Genomic DNA, 19619 nt, shown 5'->3' with positions numbered 1-19619 from the left:
CCTGAGCCCCAGGTCACTGCTGGAGAGGGAGAGGAGATCATCTTATTTCCTTCCACTTCCTCCCCAGGGGGGTCCAGCACCTCCACCTTCAGACGTATGGCTGTGTGGGTCTCTCAGATGTCTTTTGTGTTGTGTGAATGTCTTTTGTTGGTTTATGAATGTCCTTTTCATTGTATCTTAAAGGAGAGAGTCTAAGGGAAGACCTCACTCTGCCAGGATGCTGACGTCACTCTATGTCAATCTTTTTAAAATCACATGTATTTGTTTTTTGCTTATTTAGTTTCTCCTCTTATTTTTATTAACTTGTGACTTTTATTTTCTTTGGAGCAGTTCTGTTGTTCTTTGTCTAACTTCTTGACTTTAACACTTAGCTCTTTAAATTTCTGCCTATCTTCTTTTCTAATATAAGCACTCAAGTGCTTCTATATGCACCAAGTACATCCCACAAGTTTCAATACTTAGTATTTTTAAGTCATTCAGTTCTAAGTGTTTTCTGATATCCTATACGATGTCATCTTTGATCAGTTTAGCAGTATATTTTAAATTTTCCAAACACACAGGGAGTTTTAAGTTGTTGCTGTTAATGTCTTCCAATTATGATGTAGATACACAATGGGATAAGTCAAATACTGATTCTTTGGTATTTGAGACTTGTTTTTCAACAAATCTAGAACACGGTCTAGAGTACAGTCAATATTTACGAAAGCTCCTTGGAAATGCTTGATGAACATATGTACTCTCTAATATTGGGTAATGTTTTCTAGATAAAATCTACTAAATCAAACCTTTTTAAAAAACTATTTCTTAGTCTTGGATCCTCCTATCATATTTGTATGCCATCTCTCACACCTTTTGCAGTGAGTAATCCAGTTTTACCTTTCTTTGTTAATATGATAGGAAATATTTGAAAATTTTGTGGTGTAGGCAGTATGCTTGATATTCAACTATGAATTCATGGAGTTTTACACCTAAGAGTTTGTCAGTATTTTAAGATACTGGTATTTGATAGCCTCTTTATATGAATAAATTGGCTCCAAATTTTAAGCTGAAAAGTCATGGTAAAATTGTTCAGAAAATTATTACAACCATGGAACTTATAGAGATTTTCAATACTTAGATTAAGAATTATGTACACATTGTTCATAGTGTCTGTGTTCTGTTCACCAAGCAAAAATAATAAAATGCTGGTTATAAAAAAGTATATATCAGCATAGAAATAGGCTGAGTTCAGAAAAATATCCCAGTGTACATGGGAATTTTATTTTATTTTATTTTATTTTATTTTTTTAGGTTTTCAAGTGTTTATTCCCACAAAGCAACTACGTCCCACATTCATCCTCATACTTTGTGGCATATCTGTAAGTTCTCAGCGGGCTTTAGTTCTGTATAGACAAGACCAGATGGCAGGACCTTGACCAAGGTGAGGAAGGTGCCCATGACAAGGCAGAGACCTGAGTTGGGTGTCCCTCCACCAGCTCCTCCCTAAGCACAGTGAAACCAGCCTCCATGTTGTCAGGAAGGAAATGCCCCACTTGACTTTGTAGAGTACAGACAGCATACAGGAGTCAAGGTCTCCACAGGGACCCGTTAAAGCAAGCTTTGATGACAGTTTTTAGTTGTGCCTTTATTCACCTTAGTTTCTTGAAAATGTACTTGTTTTAAAGATCCTATAAATAGAGTGATCACCCACTAATGTGGGATGTAAGCTCCCCCTCTCAGCATGGTATTTTTGTTTTTTAAAAAGCAGAATTTCTTACAGGAATCTTATTGACCACACAGTAGTTACAAGAATGTCCGATATAATGGCATATACAATCTAAACAAGACAGGCTGATTAAGGATTTACATAATGTAAAAACATACATATTAAAAGTTAGCCATGTGGACAGAGGCATGCAGCAGGAAGAGTAGCTGATGGGAGGTTGGGGGTTGAGGGCCCAGATGCAGTAATATTGCTTTTCCCCTCCGTTACCAAAGGTAACTTCCGCTAACAGATACACATTTCACACATCTAACTACACAAGGGTAAATCGTGACCTGCTACACGTATAGTCTAAGTGGTCTGTGAGACTCCCACAAAAATAGGAAACACGAACCCCATGAAGGCAGGAGGAAGCATTGGTCATGTATTCTAGTTGGACTTGGAAAATGTTTAACTCTTGCCATTAACATCTGGAAGAGCTCGTGTCTCCTCTTGCTGTGTTTTCTTCACAACTGACACGCACTTAGTGGGGAATTCTGATGGTGGTTCAACCTAACAGTGATGACAGAAATACTCTTAAAAATGCTGTAACTTTTCAGCCAACATCATACTCAATGGGCAAAAACTGAGTGCCATCCCCCCAAAACAGGAATGAGACAAGGATGCCCTCTATCACCACTCTTATTTAACGTAGTACTGGAGGTTTTGGCCAGAGCAATTAGGCAAGAAAAAGGAATAAAAGGAATCCAAATAGGGAGGGAAGAAGTGAAACTCTTACTGTTTGCAGATAACATGATCTTATATATAGAAAACCCCGACGAATCTGTTGGAAAACTTTTAGAAGTAATCAACAACTACAGCAAAGTTTCAGGGTATAAAATCAATTTAAATAAATCAGTAGCATTTCTATACTCTAATAATGAACTAACAGAAAAAGAACTCAAGAACACAATACCATTCACAATCGCAACAAAAAGAATAAAATACCTCGGGGTGAATTTAACTAAGGAAGTGAAAGACCTATGCAACAAAAATTACAAGGCTTTTCTGAAAGAAATGGATGACGACATAAAGAGATGGAAAGACATTCCATGTACATGGATTGGAAGAATAAACATAGTTAAAATGTCCATTCTACCTAAAGCAATCAACAGATTCAACACCATCCCAATCAGAACCCCTATGACATTCTCTACAGAAATAGAACAAAGAATCCTAAAATTCATATGGGGCAATAAAAGACCCCGAATTGCTAAAGCAATCCTGAGAAAAAAGAACACTGTTGGAGGCATCACAATCCCTGACTTCAAAACATATTACAAAGCTACAGTAATCAAAACAGCATGGTACTGGTACAAAAACAGGTGCACAGATCAATAGAACAGAATTGAAAGCCCAGAAATAAAACCACACATCTATGGGCAGCTAATCTTCGACAAAGGAGCTGAGGGCATACAATGGAGAAAAGAAAGTCTTTTCAACAAATGGTGCTGGGAAAACTGGAAAGCCACATGTAAAAGAATGAAAATTGACCATTCTTTTTCACCATTCACCAAAATAAACTCAAAATGGATCAAAGACATAAAGCTGAGACCTGAAACCATAAGGCTTCTAGAAGAAAATGTAGGCAGTACACTCTTTGACATCAGTATTAAAAGGATCTTTTCAGACACCATGTCTTCTCAGACAAGGGAAACAATAGAAAGAATAAACAAATGGGACTTCATCAGACTAAAGAGCTTCTTCAAGGCAAAGGAAAACAAGATTGAAACAAAAAAACAACCCATTAACTGGGAATAAATATTTGCAAGTCATACATCTGACAAAGGCTTAATATCCATAATATATAAAGAACTCACAGAACTTAACAACAAAAAATCAAACAACCTGATCAAAAAATGGGCAGGAGACATGAACAGACATTTCTCCAAAGAAGATATACAGATGGCCAACAGGCACATGAAAAGATGTTCATCATCACTGATCATCAGGGAAATGCAAATCAAAATTACACTAAGATATCACCTTACACCCATTAGAACGGCAAAAATAACTAAAACAAATAGTAACAAATGTTGGAGAGGTTGTGGAGAAAAAGGAACCCTCATACACTGCTGGTGGGAATGCAAACTGGTGCAGCCACTATGGGAAACAGTATGGAGATTCCTCAAAAAACTAAAAATAGAACTACCATACGATCCAGCTATCCCACTACTGGGTATCTATCCAAAGAACCTGAAATCAGCAATTCCAAAAGTCCCATGCACCTCTATGTTCATTGCAGCATTATTCACAATAGCCAAGACGTGGAAGCAACCTAAGTGCCCATCAACAGATGATTGGATAAAGAAGCTGTGGTATATATAAACAATGGAATACTACTCAGCCATAAAAAAGAACAAAATCATCCCATTTGCAACAACGTGGATGGACCTTGAGGGAATTACGTTAAGTGAAATAAGCCAGGTAGAGAAGGACAATCTCTGTATGACTCCACTCATATGAGGAATTTAAACATGTGGACAAAGAGAACAGATTAGTGGCTACCAGGGGAAAGGTGGGGTGGGGGGTGGGCACAAAGGGTGAAGGGGTGCACCTACAACACGACTGACAGACAATAATGTACAACTGAAATTTCACAAGATTGTAACCTATCAACTCAATAAAAAAAAATGCTGTAACTTTTCCATAACATATTTTAATCACACGCTTAACATAAAACATGGATCATCTACAGCTTTAAGCCAAATGGTGGAGGAAGTGCATCTGAACGGTAACACTTTTCATTTCAATATTCTATAGTTCCTAGCACTGTCCTTAAGAATGAAACTGATCCAACCGCTTGCTCATTTACCCAAGCAGGCTCTAGTATGAGCTCTTAAAAAACATCCAAAACAGAAGAAATATCACTCTTTTTCTCTGGGCTTTTTGAGAAACTAAATCAAAATTATAAATTATTCAAGGTTCCTACTGAGCAGTGGTGCTTCTCTGTGTGTAACTATCTAGGGAACAAATCAGAAGTTGCACTGCAAGAGCATCAACGTAGGGTGTACTTATCAGGAATCAGGAACCTCAGACAGCAGTTCAGAGTTTTCTCATACACCCCCATTTGCCCTGCTTTTTGCCAATTATTATGGCAAAGGCGTTGGGGGGGCCATGCTTGGCAACTTATGCTCGCAGATCCTCTTGAGGAGATTTCTCTAGTTGAGTAGAAACCCTTCCATAGGAAGTCGGCAGGTTCTGTGAACCTAGACGGGAGACTTAATGTCTCTAAATGCTCAAATTGCAAGTTCCTACTGGAGAAAGAGCCTTAAAATAACTTGAAGGTCTATTTTATTGGCAACACAGAATGCAAAGTATTTTATTTTTAAACTTCTAAATTTGAAAACAAGACAGCCTAGGTTAAATAATAGTTTTCCAAAGCTGAATGTGCTCATTTGCAGCTCAGTTTTTCTGCTTTAAGTACAAAAAAACAACTTCCTAAAACTCCTAGGCAGGAACACTACTGTTTTGATGATCTGTGATTAGATGAACGGATCCATCTCAGTTGGTAACATCCCTTTGTTTTTCCTTAGTAAGGGTTTAAAAAATTCTAGAACAGACACATTTTTCTATTCTTACACTGACAATTTCAGCCCAAATGTCTCCTGAGAGGCGTATACCATGGACAGGAATCCATCTTCATCCTTCTCACTTTCATACACTTCAGAAATCGGCGTGTACACGCTCACCATGCTGTATCCATTCACTAAGAGGGAGAAGGTTTGATTAGCCTTGAGCTGTAAGCGCCTTCTAATTATCTTGATGAGCTCACTCATGTTGACATGATCAGGTACAAGGAACTTGGTTTCATCCAGGACAGGAAGATGCTTCTCACCCTTGTATCGTTCTGTTATCACCGGGATTTTGGTTGGACGCTGCTCTGGGATAAGTCGGGCGTCTTCTCTTTGTTTGAAGGCGCGGCGCTGCTGAAGGTCTTCTCCGACCGACCGCCGGGGGGCGCGGAGGGGGCGGCGAGGCGGGGGTGCCGGCTGCTCCAGGCGGCGGCGGCTCCGACTGCGGCGACTGTGACTTCCCTTGCCGGGGAATTTCAGTAATGACAAAATGGTATTTTAATCCAGTGAGGAAGGTATGATTTCTGTAATAAATGGCGCCGGCACAATTAGGCATCCACCAGAGAGAAAATAAGATTGGACTCCCAAACGCGCTACATTCAGAAATAAATTCTGGATGCATTAGAGTTTAAAGGTAGCAGGTCCTCTTGAGGAGATTTCAGTTAAATTTAAAATTAAATTTTAAAATAATATTTTGAAGTTAACTCCATAATTTAAGATTTAGAAAGACCTTTTAAACAAGAGAAAAACTCTTAAGATCAAGGAAAAGTTAGGTTTATTTGACCTCATAAAAATCCATGTTTTATTATAGGGGAAAAGATAACAAAGCCAAAAGATAGATTGGAAAAATGTTTGCAATGTATGACATTGAAAGGGGATTAATACCTTTATTATTGTATATTGCAGTATGCAATGAGAGTCTATAAATTAATTTAAAAAAAGAAAGACAACTCAACCATCTGCAGCAATGGGGATTCCAGTTCATCCCATTAACTTCCTTCTTCCAAGTTTCCCCTCAGGAAAAGGGGCCTGTGACAACCACAGAGGAGGAGCTGTTCTCCGAGGATGTGTGGAGGAGCGGATCCCTCAGCAGGACAAGGGATGGACTATGTCAGCAAGGGGTGGGCTGTGTGCACGACCTCTTAGATTTACCTTCAAGAAGAGAACTGCTGTGAGGAGTGTAGGTAGCTAACATCTTCCAAATGCTATACTGTTGGGATTTGCCATGGCATCCGTGTCAAGACACTCTCTCCCTGGATGAAGTCCACCCAGTAGCCTTACTAGAGCTGGGCTGATTCTGTCTCATGTGGGCTTCCTCTAAGGGGAAATCAGCCTGGCCAAGTCTTTCTCAGAGCTGCTCTGCACTCTGAGGCTCTCCTTGCCTAGTCCTCCTTTCACAAGTGTCTGTCCTGCATCATGATCTGAAGATTCTCCCTGTCTCCTTCCGCTTCCTCTCATCTTTGTCTTTGACAGGCATTTCCCCCTTGGATTGCTGATTCCATCCTTGGCTTTCTCACTTGTGACAGGACTCAAATTTATACAGCTTCTAAGTTTTGGGGTGATTCATTATGCAGCAATAGATAATGAAACCGTTTGGTATGAGTGCTGCCATAAAAAAAAAAGCCTAAAATATGTGGCACTGGCTTTGGAACTGCATGGCAGAGAGGCTGAAGGATCTTGAAGAAAAAGGGCCTCAGTGAGAGTGTTAAATGAAACCTCAAGGGCCTGGAGGAGGTAGTCGGTGGGATCACAAAGGAAAGTGAGGAAAATGTCATTGAAGGCTGAAGGAAGGGCAATCATTTCCCAGAAAGTTTGGCAACACTGTTTTCACGTGAGGTAATATGGAGAAGAAGAAATGTCCCTAATGAGCTCAATTATCCAGCCAAGGAGATTTGTGGGCAGAATACTCAGAGTGCTCCCTGCTTTCTCAGGCAGCTGCCTATGATAAATGGCATGCTGCTCATGGTAAAATGTGAGAGGAGAGAGAGAAACTAAAAATAAACTTAAATATAAAGGAGACCACATATTGTATGATTCCATTGATAAGAAACGCCCAAATAGGCAAATCGATAGAGACAGAAAGTAGATTAGTGGTTGCCTATGGCTGGGCAGTGAGGTTTGGGGGGAAATGGGGAGTGACTGCTAATGGCTACCAGGTTCCTTTTTGGGGTAATGAAAATGTTCTAACATTGATTGTGGTAATGGTCGTATAAGTCTGAGAATATACTAAAAATTATTGAGTTGTATGTTTTAAGTGGGTGAATTATATGCTACATAAATTTATTGAATATCTCAATAAATTCTACATATCTATCTAGGACCAGGACTCGCTGTACTTGAATATAAAACTGGTTTTCATCGTTACCTTCTCCAAATGGTAAATGATTCTAAAATTAAGAAATGGCTCTTGGCAAAAATAAAATCCAAGACACTGTCAAGAAAACATTATCTAAAAATGAAGTTAAGGGTTAAGACCTCAAAAAGATCAAAGGAGTTGCCTCATAAAAACTGTCAGATAGAAAAAAGTCTCCCCGAAGATCTTTTTTTCTTTTTTTGAGGAAGATTAGCCCTAAGCTAACATCTACCACCAATCCTCTTTTTGCTAAGGAAGACAGGCCGTGAGCTAACACCTATACCCATCTTCCTCTGTTTTATATGTGGAATGCCTGCCTCAGCCTGACTTGATAAGCGGTGCGTAGGTCCACACCCAGGATTCGAACTGGCAAACCCTGGGCCACTGAAGCGGTGCACGTGAACTCAACCACTGTGCCACCGGGTTGGCCCCTCTCCAAAGATCTTAAAGATGTTATTTCACAGCAGTCTCTCAGGAGCCCAAGGTAGAGAAGAGCTTATCTCAAAGAGAGTTGCTGGAGTGGCTTTTGTTAAAATGAAAAGAGTCCTTTGCGCCCCTTCCCTTTCACAGGCAGGAAACAGGCTGAGAAGGCTACTCAATTTCAAACTCAATTTTCTTATGGAAAAAAAAGGATGATTCAGAGGGAAGAACCAAGAACCCAGACCCTGGAGCCAAAAATCACAGTGAGCAATAATGACTCTCAGGCAACTGGACTAAGCTCTAACCAACATATACTGTTTGTATTTCAGAACTGGCTCTGTGGTATGCCTCTCGCTCTCCCTCTTTTTGAAGGGCAATGACTACAGAGGTTACCCTATGCTTTTCCCACCATTGTATGTATGATGTGTGTAGGGGAGAAATAACTTGCCTCTTTAGTTCACTGATCCGCTATGTAGGGAAGGGGTGTGAGGGAGAGACCAATTAGGAAATAAATTAAGAGGCTCTTAAAATAGTCCAGGCAGGAGACAGTGGTGGTTTGGAGTAGGTAGTAGTAGAGATAGTAATAAGTGGTGAGATTCAGAATATATTTTGAGGGGGCTGGCCGGTGGCGTAGTGGTTAAGTTCATGCACTCTGCTTTTGTGTCCCAGGGTTCACAGGTTCGAATCCCGGGTGTGGACCTACACACCACATGTCAAGCCATGCTGTGGTGGCATCCCACATACAAAACAGAGGAAGATTGGTACAGATGTTAGCTCAGGGCCAATCTTCCTCACCAAAAAAGAAATATATATATATATATATTTTTTTTTTGAAATTATAACTGACAGGCTTTATTGACCTATTGGAAGTAGGACATGAGAGAGAGTTAAATATGACTCCACAATCTTTACCTAGAAAAACTGTGTGAATGAACGAATGAATGTCCCCTTCCAACCACTTTTGTCTGTCTCCTTTCAGAGCAGAATTTTCAAGAGCGACCTACACTGCTGTCTCCACTTTCTCACCTCTCAGTTCTCATCCCACTCCTAGCTCGTCTCTGCCTACTACCATTCTGCGAAATTGCTATTGATGATACCACCAATGGCCACCGTATGTCTAAATCCAATGGACCCTTTGGCATCTTCTTTTATTTGATCACTCTGTTGCATTTAGTGTGGGTATCTACTGCTTTTTGGAAACGTTTTCTTCCTTTGGCTTTCTTGAACCATGTATTTTTCTCATTTCCTGCTACCTCTCTGGTTGTTCCTTCTGAATCTCCTTTTCTGGCTTCTCTTCTAACTCACTATTAATGTACCTCCTCAGTAGCTCTGGTTGACCCTTTTCTTGTCTCACTCTATACTTCTTCAATCCTAGGACTCCTAAATTCATACCTCCTGGCCAGATTTTTTTTTTTGATGATGATTATAAAAATTTCGGTTTTATTGTTTTTGCTAAACAATACTAAAAAAATTTCATTTTGAGGGCAAGGCTTGAATTATTTAATTTTCATCCATTTATTTAACTTTAAAAAAAAAGGAAGGGGAAAGAGATCATGGTCAAAAAATAGTAGTTAACCTCCGCCCTACCCCCAAAGCTCTACCCAGTCACATGAGCATCACCCACGTGCCACTTGGTGCCTGATATTCAGATAGTGGCACACTCTGCCCCACTCGGCCACCCTGAAGGCACAGGGGTAACAGGTGCCAGTTTTAGCTCTCAGCAGGTTAGTCAAACCAGACAAACTGGCGGGCTAAAGTCCAGAAATTCTTTCCAGGTTTTCTGCCCATTGGCTGAGCAGATACAAACTGTCATAAGCTTGTAATATTTAAGGGCGGGGCTGGGGAAGGGCATAAGAGCATGAGGTTGGCAGGAAACTATAGGTCACCAAGCTTTCTCCTGGGCTAGTGGCTCTGGATACAGACTTAAAGAGAGGTGGGATAGGTGGACTCAGGTTTCTTACGAGAGAAAGTCATCCCTCAAGGAGGAGCTGAGACGTGCCATGCAAAATACTTCTTCCCGCAGAGGGCACAGGAGAAAGGGCAGCTGCTCTCCCGTCTAGGAGACAGGAGATGGTGAGGAGGTTCTTCTAGACCATGAAGTAAGACAAAAGGAGAAGGAGAATCCTGAGGTTTTGGCCAAACGTGAGACTGGTACACACACCATTAAAGACTAAAAAGCCATCAGGAACCCTCAAAGCTGAATCTCATCTGCATACACTGGATCTATGAAATGCTGCAGGAGATTCTTGCTGTGAACTAAGTCAAGTCACTTGCCTGGCTATGGGTGGTGGGGAGGGACAATATATTTTTATTGTCAGAGGAATGAGGTGGGAAGAGTGACCTGGCCAGATTTGTCTTCTAAGCTCCAGTTCTTTTTTTGGTTTGTTTGTTTGTTTGTTTTGAGGAATATTAGCCCTGAGCTAACATCTGCCGCCAATCCTCCTCTCTTTGCTGAGGAAGACTGGCCCTGAGCTAACATCTGTGTCCATCTTCCTCTACTTTATATGTGGGGCGCCTGCCACAGCATGGCTTGACAAGTGGTGTGTAGTTCCAGGCCAGGGATCTGAACCAGCAAACCTCAGGCCACCGAAGCAGAACGTGTGAACTTAACTGCTGCGCCACTGGGCCAGCCCCTAAGCTCCAGTTCTATATGTCTACTTGCATATTCAGGAAATACCATAGACATCTCAAACTGAACATGTCCAAAACAGAACTCATCACCTTTCCCCATCAAACTTGTTCTTCCTCCAATGTTCCCAGTGTCTATAAGAAAAAACCATCTACCCAGCTGCTCAAGCCAGAAAATTAATAGTCTACTTGGCTACTCACCCAAAATCACACGCCCCCATAGACAGTCAATCACTAGCTCCTGTAATTTCCACCTCTTAAGATCACTCACTCCCCAACCTCCCCACTTCTTTTCATCTACTGCTGCCCCTGTAGTCCAAGCCATCATTATCCCTTGCCTGGATTTCCCAATCACCTCCCTGCCTCAATCTTGCTGGCCACCTTGCATCCACTTTGGCCCTCCATGCTATGACTAGCATGTTCTTGTTCAAACACAAATAGGACCATGCATTTCCTCAGTTTAAAGTCTTTCAATGATCTCTATACCCTTGGAATTTATTACAAAATCCTTAATATAGCTCATAAAACTTTGCATGATCTGGACCCTGCTGTCTCTTTCACCTCAATCCCTTTAATTTCTGTGGCTAGTCATACCGATCTTTTCTCACTCCCTTGAACCTGCCAAGATTCTCTCACCTTTGGGCCTTTACACTTTTTCACTGCTCAAAGAGTTCTTCTCCATTCTCTTTGTCTGGCTAACTCTTACTCACCCTTCAAGTCTCAGAGTAAATAACATTTCCTCAGGCCCTAATCACCCCAGATTAAGTCAGCTCACTCTGTTGTGTGTTTCCTTAACCTCTTGAACTTCTGTTTGGCAATATTTTGCTTGTGCTTCTTGTAATTATTTAGTGGAATATCTGTTTCATGTCTGTCTTCCCCACTAGACTGTTAGCTCCAGGATGACAGACTATGCCTATTTTATCCACCTTTGTATCCACAATGCCTAGTAGTGCCTGGCATGTCATTAGATGCTCATTAGGTATGTCTGTACTGGCTGACAATCAGGGAAGTCCCAAGTAGCAGTGGCCTTTGGGCAAAGGCTAGGAATTTCTGAGGTTACCACCCTCCACTCCTGTTCTTCCCTGAAGGGAAGTTGTAAGGGCCAGGGGAAATGAAAGTACTTTATGACTTCATGCACTGCCTAGTACAATATGAAAGAAAATTCATCACAATTTTACTTATTAGAGGGAAAAGTTAGAAAAAAACCCAACAGCCCCTAAATGTCCAATGATCTGGGAATGGCTTCATACATTACACCAGTGGTTTAAAAGTATTATCTATGGGGCCGTTCCCGTGGCCAAGTGCTTAAGTTCGTGAGCTCTGCTTTGGTGGCCCAGGTTTTTGCTGGTTCGAATCCTGGGCGTGGACATGGTGCCACTCATCAAGCCACACTGAGGCAGCGTCCCACATGCCACAATTAGAAGGACCCACAACTAAAAATACACAACTATGTACTGGGGGGCTTTGGGGAAAAAAAGGAAAAATAAAGTCTTAAAAGTATGGCTTAATACATCTATCTAATCCTTATTTTTCATATAGAACCTGGCATGGGGCCCCAGTATGTTAAACACATTAAAATGGAGCTACTCTCGTTGAACGGAGGATGGGACAGAGCTTAATCTCTTGGGCCTCCCCAGCTCTCCCTTTCTCTTCCCCTCCCCCATTTTTCTGTCCCTCCTCCCCCAAGTTTTGAAGGCTCTCTGGTTCCTGGCTCTATTCTGTCTTTTAAAACCAAGGCATTGTTTCTGTTTAAATTTCCATGAGGCACTCCCAAATGCTTTGCTGTGTTGCTGTTAAGTTGGCTCAAGTTGGTTTTCAGTTACTTGTAATTAAACAAGAACAAAAAACCTTAAATAATACTGTTGCAGCTTGAGATTCACTTATGCAATGGAAAGAGAATTGGGTTTGGAGTCAGAAAACTGGTTTCAAATCTAGGTCCTGACTTTTGGCAATTTAACCATTTGAACTTGGTTTTCTCATCTGCAAAGGGGATTACACTTAACTTTTGGGAATAGTTTTTAAAAATACTAACATATTAAAAGATCCGATATTGAGCAGCCTCTCAACAAATGTTAAATAAATAAGATTAAAATCTTATTATAAGTCATTCCTACCCCTCCACCAACTTGGACCCAGTAACTGGATTCAAGGCGGCCAAAATTGGCAAGACTGCCATCTTGTGGCGATTTGCTGACACTGTCCAATGTCATTTAGCACAGTCGAAGCAAGATGTTCAAGAACCTAAAGTTACATAAAAGGATGGCAGACACACCAGAGAGACACTGGAATGAAGATAAAAACTAAAGACATGAGACAAACGTAATTCATCACTGGAAAGAGCAAGGAATAAAGAACCTAAGGCTGAACTTTTAGGAACTGTCACATGCAGCAGAGAAGACTGGGAAAGGGACAGAAAGATAAGACTGATGAAGGAGGAGAAGTGAACCAGTATAATTCAGTATGACACTCAAATCAAGGTTGACATATATCTTTGTGTTGGCAGTTAACCTGATCCTATATTTTTTTTCAAGACTTCAAAAATCATTAACAAAAGCCAGGTAGTACCATAATCCTTATGATACCATTGCTCCAGGCCATTCAAATGCCACCTCTGCCTCTTAAGTTGATGCTTCACCTTCCTTCTACACCTTATTACAATATACCACTGGTAAGAATTTTGCTAATAATGGGGCTACTGCATGTCAAGGGTTATCACCACTCCACTTACCAGCAGGAATGGGGTGCGCATTAGGTTCAGATCCAGTTCTAGAATCCCATCCTGAGAACCTGCTTTCTAGGGTCACTTCTACTAGCAAATCTTTTAGACTTAATTTCTCCCAGAAGCAGAGCCTGAGACAAGGACTTGCAAACAGGTAGTTTATTTTCAAAAGTGATTCCGAGGAACAGGAGTTAGAGACTAGGAAGAGTGAAACAGGCAAACCAGGAAAACCAATTCAAGGATGAGTGATCCAGAAGGTCACTGCTTTGGGCATGTGGGGCTCAGTTCCCCCGGACATGATCTGAGGTAGTACAGAATGTGCTTCTTAATTGTCCAATCAAGGGAAGGAAGAAGGGAGTATTTACTCACCAGCTCGTGCTCCTCATTGGTCAAGGGTTTCCCAATTGCTAGTTAACTCCCTCGCACTCTCAAGTTGGCGCTTTCAGGTTGACTCAGGAGTCAAATGGCTGTGCAAGTTCCTACAGGCATCCTGTGATCCATGAGAGAAGCCCTGGGACGGAAAGCAAGACATTTGGAGAAGGCAGTTGAAGCTTTGGACTGTCAGGTCACACCTGCATGCACCTGGTAGCCAGAACAAAGGCTGGAGTAGAAAGGTAGGCTGACAGTCACAAAAAGTGCCCATACATGGCCAACAGTGAGAAAACACCTTGCCAGATTGAAATTCTCTCTTTTTTTTTTTTTTTAAAGATTTTATTTTTCCTTTTTCTCCCCAAAGCCCCCTGGTACATAGTTGTGTATTTTTAGTTGTGAGTCCTTCTAGTTGTGGCATGTGGAATGCTGCCTCAGCATGGCCTGATGAGCGGTGCCATGTCCGTGCCCAGGATCTGAACCGGCCAAACCCTGGGCCAGCGAAACGGAGAGTACAAACTTAGCCACTTGGCAACCAGGCTGGCCCCTGAATTTCTATTTTATAGGATTCATCATAAGTTCTGAACCAGCAACCAATGTATGGTAGTCTTTCACGAATAGCCAAAATAGATGGATCCCAGAAAAAAAGGGTAAATGTGGAGTGGCAATTCTATTATACCTAATTCAATACTTTTAAATGTTTATCTTTATATCTCTGTGATTCTGAGCATGGCTATTCACAAATTTTATTACCCAAGGGAGGAATGCTTCCACCAGAGGACATGAAAATAGTTCCATTGGATTGGAAACTAAGGCCGCCATTTGCCAATTTGGGCTTGTCATGCCTGTAGGTGAGCAGGAAAGAAAAAAAAGATTAATTCACTGGTGTGCCAGAGCCAGCTCACACAGGCTTACAGGAGTCGATTGTGTGCATATATTAGTTTCCTACTGTTGCTGTAACAAATTTAGTGCTTAAAACAACACAAATTTATTATCTTACAGTTCTGCAGTTCAGAAATCTGAAATGAGTCTCACAGGGCTAAAACCAAGGTGTCAGCACAGCTGTGTTCCTTTTAGAGGCTCTAGGGGGAATCTGTTCCTTGCCTTTTCCAGCTTCTAGAGGCTGCCCACATTCTTTGATCACATCACTAAGACTTCTGCTTTCATTGTCACGTCTTTTTCTGACTGACTCTCCTGCTTCCTTCTTTCCCTTATAAGGGTCCATGTGATTGCATTGGGCCTATCTGGATAATCCAGCATAATCTCTCAATCTCAAAATCCTTAATTTCATCACATCGACAAAATCCCTTTTGCCATCTAAGATAGCATACTCACAGGTTCCAGAGATCAGGATGTGGACATCTTTGCAGAGCCATTGTTCCACACACCACAGTGCATTTTTCTCAACTCCACGTTCATTGACATAAAATTGGTAGCTTAAAACTAGCCATAGTGGGGATATTTACACTATGGAAACTGTCAAATGCTACAGATCAGGAATTTTGCCCCTGGAAAGGCTATTGGTAAACTTTACCTGAATATCTCTGATTAGGACAGCTGGCTAGGGTGAATGAGCCTATTATCAAGGCAAAAGAGAATTGTCACAATACAATAGAGGGAGGGAGAATTATAATTCAGAGGTTACCTGGGGTACTTCCTAGTTCTGCCATGTTTAGTGCAGAAAATTATGGGATTATAGAGGCAGGACCACCAAGGTCTGCAATCCCTCAAGAAAGGTTTGGGTCATCTACAGAAAATTCACTTATAGCCTCAACTATGTGCTTAAGTTCTAGTTAATGCAGTATAAGTGGAAGTGACATATGCCACTTCTGGATCAGGGCCTTTAAGACAGTGGCATGCCTCCTTCATGCCCTCTTTCTCTTTCCCATCACCATGACTCTGATGAAGTGGAATTGGTACTGGATATGTGAAGTCAAAACCATCAACTAAGGCCCTGTGATCAGTTACAGAAAGGTTTTTTTGCCATTACAGTTCAATAATTACATAGTGTATCTACTGTTCTTCTCTTTTCCTTTCCCTTACCCCAACCAATATATACAGGGTGTGGTATGTTGTGGTGGTTGCCTAGTTCAGTCCAAAGGTTGAAGAACATTGAGGCGGGATCATTATGGAACTGGAAGAAGAAGGAACATTAGTCAGAGATGCTGGACTCGGAGCTGGAGGAAGTAACTGATGAGACTTTGGTTGATTCCTTTTTTGGGGTGAGGGGGTGAGTGTAGTGATGAAATTTAGGTGATAAAAGAGAGTGTTGTTTTAGTTAAGCATTTTGTTTCATTTCATTTTTGGAAGTGTAAATATAGAAAGAACGGTATATGTTGATGTTGGCCAGTCCCAGGGGTTCATCATCATGGACATCTATCCTTATTGAACACTCAGCATCTGCAACCCTTTCATATATTTGGGCAATAGCCCAAACAAAGAGAGAGCGCTACCTTATACCATCAAAGTAACAATGCTCACTGTCACATTCCTAGTGTCGTAGACCCAGCCAATCCCATTCTCTTTCGTTTGGGTTCCCTGAGACAAGTGAGTTGAGGAAGGGAGAAAAGCCAATAAAGGTTCATTAATGAGTGGGTTACTGCTGTGGGTAACCAGGGCTTGGTCCCTCTGGGGATCCTCAGAAAAACTGGGAAATGCGCACCTTGGAAGTATTCCTCTGAGGGACAAGGAAGCTGAAATATTTGTTGACTGCCGGTTCTGGCTATGAGAAAGAAGGCAGAGTGGGTTTTGCAGAGGTCCTTAGAAAATCTTAGCTTTCCACTTTCAGACGCTGCACCTTCCCCTTCCTCTTTCCTCTTTCCTTAAACACGATGTGTTGGCTTGGGCTACAGCAGCCACGCTGCAACATAAGGGTAAGTCAAACTGAATCGCAGAGACATCAGCTTTAACATTGCTGAGCCAGTAAAACTGTCTACCTACATCCTTCTTGTATGTGAGAAAAATATACTTTTTTTTATGTTGCCACAGTCAAGTTTTCTGTTATCTGGAGCCAAAAGCATTCATATTCCTAACTGATTTATCTAGTCTTACTTGCAGCTGTTGATGAAAATAATCCATAACCAATCTATAAATGAAAATTTGGGAGAGTTTATTCTGAACTAAAATGTGAGGACCATGGCCCGGGGCCTTTCTTCCCAAAGAAAGAAAGGGCACCAAAGAAGTGGGGTGCGCAGAGTGGTTATATACCCCCAGAGAGGATGTTTCACATATGATTGAAATGTCCCTTTTACAATAGTCTCGAGACTGCTCTGTCGGCACAGCAATTGATGGAAACAGCAGGTAGGTCTGCTGTCTCGGTGGACACAGCAGGGTGGCAGGTCTGTTGTCTTGAGCTGGGTGGTCAAAGGTGAGCGCAGCAGTTCCTAGCCTCAGGAAAGAGGTGCTTATCCTTAAGGAAATGCCAATGTGGGGGAAGTTGCACCTTTATCTTAAAAGCATTTGTTCTTGCCATAGGAAATGTTTAAAGCAGATATACAATGCATGCCCACTGGCCACGTCAGGCCCTTTTGGAAAAACAAAGTCAGGCTAAATTAGGTTTACACCAAATGGCTTCCTCACATACTCCAATATATCCTATTGCTTGCCATTTCTCTTTGTCACAGGCAAGGGCACAGGCCCAGACTTTGAATCAAAAGTTAATGATACCAAGAAGCAGACACTGTGGGGAACCTTTCTAGTGATGGGGCAGTAGTGGCAGTGGTTCTGGTGGCATCATCCAGTGTGTTGACATTTCAGACCTTATTTTTCTTTCTGGTGGCCTTCACCAGGGACACAGACAATACGCTCTTTGTATTGAATAATAATTCTTACTATTCATTGAGTATTTACTGTGAGCCAAGTGTTTTACAAATTTTCTCTCCTAATTTTCATATCAACCATTCAAGATAGGTCTTAATATCCTTCTCTGAGGTTCACTGACTTAACCAAGATAACACAGTCAGTAAGTGGCAGAGTTGGGATTCAGCTTCAGGTCAGAGGGACAGATCTTAACCACTACATTATATTGCCAATATTTCTTTTGCCAACTTGTAACTTTTGGACTGAGACCCTAACTCACAGCCTGGGGCCCTATCCTAGGAGGGGAAGAAAGATGGGCTCATGTGGATTGTTGAGCTCACATGATTGTTGATCTGTCCTCAGAACACAGGATCTGCCCAAATGCAGACAGGCTCTGAGCCCGGCTGCACAGATGCAGGCGATCCTCTGAGCCAGGCTGGGAAACGCTCCAGATGAACCACCAGCCTTCTGTGTCTTGAGAGATAAGGAAGAATCTTGGGTGGTACCCTCAAAGACAAAGTGATTCTGCAGGTTTAGAATGTGATGAAATCCAGGCAAAATAAGAAAGTGACAAAATACACGTAGAGGGGCATGTATGAGAATTAAAATCAACTCTCTGTTGGCAATCTTGCTTGCAAAGTGAGTAACTGCTTTCCTTTCTCTCTTTCTGTTCCTAGGCTGGATTTTGAAGTCTGAGGGTCAAAACCCCGATCCAGTCTACCTCCCACCTTCCACTCACCCACGCTCTAAGTCTCAGAGCCACCTGGGCCCCTCTCATCCTTTTCATTTAGTCAAATTTTACCATAAATATCTATTGAGCAACAATTTTGAGTCAGAGAGGCAAAGACTCTAACTGCAAGGTACTTACAGAGAAAGAAAACATTAAAAGATAATTGCACAAATAATTATTTAACTAGGATTATGATACCTACCAGGAAGGACAAGTAGTATTCAATGGGAGTGTATCCCCTGGGAACTAGATCTAGTGTGAAGGTTCATATTCAAATCATTGCTTTTCTCTGTCTTCCTTCTTGTCATCATTATCCTATCTCCTTTAAAAGAATGGTATCTTCTGAATTGCCCGCTCTGCTGCATCTCCATATCACAGTCCTAATTCAGACCCTTGCTGCATCTTTGAATCTGGTTTCTGGCAAGTCTCCCTGTCTCTTTTTCTTTGCCTACTCAAGCCTATAGCCTACACTGCAGCTAGAGTTCTCTCTCTAAAATGCAATCTGACCAGCTCCTCCTTGCTTTCACATTAAGGTTTTACCTCTCTTGCCTGGCAAAACTTGCTCAACCACTTTTGTTTTCTTTTTCAGCCTTATCTCCTATTCCTCTCCTACAGGAAGCTCTCGGCCTCTCACCTCAGCCAGTCACAGACTCCCATCTCCAGACTGTTTACTCGTGTCTGCTCTGCAATGTTCCACCCATCCATCTCAGCCTGGGAAATGACTATTCTGAATTCAAGGCACTCACTGGACACGTGCTTGATGAGAGCCCACCACGGATGAGGCACTAAGTAAGATCAGGGAGGAGGAAAAAGCTGGAAGCCAGTAGGCAGCACGTCTTCCGATGACCTCTCCAGATGGCAATACCTGTTTCCACAACAGATTGTAAGCTCTATGAGGGTTTACAGTGACAGGGTTTGACTTGTCCACTGCTATGCCCCTAGTTGTACATGGTACAACATGCATGGTGCCCAGCACAGAGAAAGAACTCAATAATTTTTTTCAGTGTATCAATAAATGAATGAAATAAAAGTGACAGACACTGCTCTCAAACTGCCTCCCACTAGTGTTATAAGTACATGTTTAGACTCCTTAAAAGATCCGAAGTTCCTTAGGGACACGGATTGTGACTTATTCATGTGTGCACTTTTCACAAAGAATTGCTTTAGAGAATGGTTTCACAAAGCTTATTGCTTCTGCTTCTCATTATAACTCCATGAATTATTATCCCCATTTTATAGATGGGGAAACTTTTTTCCTTTTCTTTCTTGTTTCATCCTCTCTCTCC

The 19619-nt window shown here is 41.6% G+C and overlaps 1 long non-coding RNA gene and 1 pseudogene across 2 annotated transcripts in view; both read right to left on the bottom strand.

The window, feature by feature from the left end:
* LOC103553560 (uncharacterized) overlaps positions 1 to 16665 on the bottom strand; it is a 39222-nt gene extending 22557 nt beyond the window's left edge. The window contains exons 1-4 of one of the 2 annotated variants that reach the window (XR_011532940.1): positions 16468 to 16665; positions 15849 to 15939; positions 14559 to 14650; positions 13806 to 13947 (exon numbers count right to left, since the gene is read on the bottom strand). This is a non-coding gene — a long non-coding RNA (uncharacterized lncRNA). Of the gene's footprint in view, positions 1 to 13805; positions 13948 to 14558; positions 14651 to 15140; positions 15274 to 15848; positions 15940 to 16467 lie in introns of those variants that run through there. The other variant, XR_011532939.1, reaches the window with a different exon arrangement.
* LOC103553574 (microtubule-associated proteins 1A/1B light chain 3B pseudogene) lies at positions 5019 to 13466 on the bottom strand (annotated as a pseudogene).
* Positions 16666 to 19619: the final 2954 nt, after the last annotated feature.

The sequence above is a fragment of the Equus przewalskii genome, chromosome 2 (assembly GCF_037783145.1).
Source record: "Equus przewalskii isolate Varuska chromosome 2, EquPr2, whole genome shotgun sequence".
Lineage (NCBI taxonomy): Eukaryota > Metazoa > Chordata > Mammalia > Perissodactyla > Equidae > Equus > Equus przewalskii.
Note: the sequence above shows the minus strand (reverse complement) of the source record. Positions and strands in the feature narration are given on the sequence as shown.